This window comes from Fukomys damarensis, unplaced genomic scaffold (genome assembly GCF_012274545.1).
Source record: "Fukomys damarensis isolate Sample0158 unplaced genomic scaffold, DMR_v1.0_HiC HiC_scaffold_38, whole genome shotgun sequence".
Classification (NCBI taxonomy): Eukaryota; Metazoa; Chordata; class Mammalia; order Rodentia; family Bathyergidae; genus Fukomys; species Fukomys damarensis.
The window spans coordinates 12,322,948-12,325,792 of NW_022900950.1; positions in this window are offsets into that span (position 1 = coordinate 12,322,948).

The window sequence follows — 2,845 nt, forward strand, 5'->3', positions numbered from 1 at the left end:
CCTCTTGGCCCCTCAGACTGTTTTTAAAAAGCCACAGCAAGAGCTGGAGTGGGGCATACACCTGAAGTCCAGCTATTCAGGAGGCTGAGGCAGGAGAACTGCTTGAGTCCAGAAGTTCCAAGCCATCATGGACAACATGGTGAAACTATCTCAGAGAGTGAGAGAGAGGGAGTATTAATATGAATATGAATGGTGGAGTTCTCAGGCTCTCTGAGGCCCAGGGTCTGCTGCCTCCTGCAAGGAGTAGGAACAAGGCAGACACAGGTACACAGAACACCCCCTCCTGACACATCCTCTCCTGTCTCCGTTTCCCCTCAGGATTCAGTCATCCTGAGTTTACAATTCTACTGAGAGAGATCCAACACAGACAATATATAGAGTCCTGAAAAGGCCAACCTCTTCCCCAGTGTAAATTTCCAATAAGGAAAAGAAGAAAAAACCATGTCTGTTGTAGAGGCTGAATGTTAAAGCCTCTTTCCCCAAATGCCCTTTTGTGGAAGACATGGAACTCCATCAGAAACAACCTCTGGAGAGTTACACTGATAAAGAAAGATGCCAGTGTAATTCTTCTCAACTCGGTTACCAAGTATGTCGTGTACTTGTCTGATTCATCACAGATTCCTGTCTCGCCTTCTCACTAACAGTTTTTGGATTAGTTCTGAACTCCTCTGTCTCATTTCTGCAAAATCAGGACATTAGTAGCCATCTCATAAGACTGAATGGTAATGTCTCTGAAGCCCATATGTAGCACAGAACCTGAACATAATAGGAACTAAACAATTATGGCGACGATAGTAACAGCTGTGACAATGAAACCACTGAGAAGACAGGCTGTGTCTATGGAGAGAGGAAGGTTAATACCAAATATACAGGCTTGTTTCTCTTTGGGAAAAGATCGTAAGCGGTTTGTACCACTTCCCCGTGTGTGTTAGGTATTAAACAAAGACCACTGCACAAGCAGTGAAAAGGCTGAGAAGCACTGGAGAAAAGCCTACGGGTGCAATTTACTGCCTGCACACACATGTGCCCTGGGCGCTGTGCATGTCTGAGCCGGAGGTATCTCTAAGGGTTTTTCTTTTTTGAGACAAGGTCTCTTGTTATGTCGCCCAGGCTAGTCTGAAACTCTGGGGTTCAATGATCCTCCTGCCCAGCCTCTCAAGTGGATGGAACTACAGGCCTACACCACCATGCGTGGCCGTTTTAAAGACCTTTAAAGATGAAAAGTTACTCTGGGGCTGAAGGTGTAGCTCAGGGTAGAGCTCTTGCCCAGGGCACCATTTAATACATAAAAGCTGAAATTTACTCTAATTGTTTACTGTTAGGTACAACTGAATGTGTGTCCCAGACTGCCCAAGACATTCCAGGCTGAAGCCAGTTGTCCTAGCATAATTATTAACAGTGCCTCTCTGTGCCCACTAGAGTGTTCTCATTTAGGACAATATATATGCTCATCCTATATAACTATATAAAGAAATGTCCCTGTTTCTAATCTAATCTCAAAAACAACATGGAGAGATTTTTAAAGCTCTTGTCCACTTTCTGCAAAAGAACCAGAAGATTACGGAAAAAGGGACCTTATGTTTCTAAACAGCTTCACAAAGGAAGGTGGTTTAAATCTCAGAAGCATTACCTGCAATTATATTACATGTAACCCAGAGCCTGCATGACATTTTTACGGTATTAGCTTTTTGAAAGTAAAAGCAAACTTTGAGGAATGGGAGCAAACCCTCACAATTTCAGAAGGGCATTTTTTTTTCTTTCATAATACGAAGCCAGGAGAAATCAGTAATTTTTAAATTTAAATGCTCCCTGTGGATCAACTCGATTAATGCCTTTGGGGCCTTCTAAATCTAACACGGAATTTACTTGTTACAGATGCCAGCTCAGTGAGCTCAGGGCACAGTGAAAATGTTCTCAAGTTAAAGTACACACTTAAATTGTCCTTGGAACAAGATGAAGAAATGCGTTTTTATATTTACGTTAAGATTGGATCCCTTTTAGAGAATGCCAGAAATATGATTCCGCATCTTCTCGCCCTATCCCTTCAGGAACAACGCAAAAGGAGTTACGTATGAAAACATAATACTTGATTCCTCCCAGTGTAGCACTAACGGTGCATTCTTAGGCATTTGTAAACCACTGCCACGTTATTTTCCATCTTCGTTAGTGAGAACTTGTTTATTTAACTTAGTTAGAAACCAAGTTCAACCGACAGCTAAAAATTATTTACTGAGGTGCTCGGTTGAAAATATTCTGGAATAATAACCACACACCACTGCAAAATATCACGACACACTGCCTGGAGAAGAATCAAATAAATAATTACGCTAAAGAGTACTTGCCAGTATTCGCTGGTACAAAATCATAACATCTCCGGGTACAAACAACAAGATTGTATAACGTCTCTACGGCATGTTTCAGAAACAACAACAACAAAAAAGGAAAGCGGTGAAGAAACTCGGCAAAACAAAGTGGCGAGAGCAGCCAGCCGGGGGAGGGGCGGCAGAGAAGGGGCGGAGAAAGGCGACGCCGAGGCGGTGAGATCACCGCAGCCCAGCAAGGAATTCAGAAAGTTAAGTGTCACCCGCGACCTCGGCCGGGCCGCTGCGCCGCTCAGCACCGGGCTCGGAGGCCGAAAAAGGAAAGCGGTGAAGAAACTCGGCAAAACAAAGTGGCGAGAGCAGCCAGCCGGGGGAGGGGCGGCAGAGAAGGGGCGGAGAAAGGCGACGCCGAGGCGGTGAGATCACCGCAGCCCAGCAAGGAATTCAGAAAGTTAAGTGTCACCCGCGACCTCGGCCGGGCCGCTGCGCCGCTCAGCACCGGGCTCGGAGGCCGAGGCCGAGAG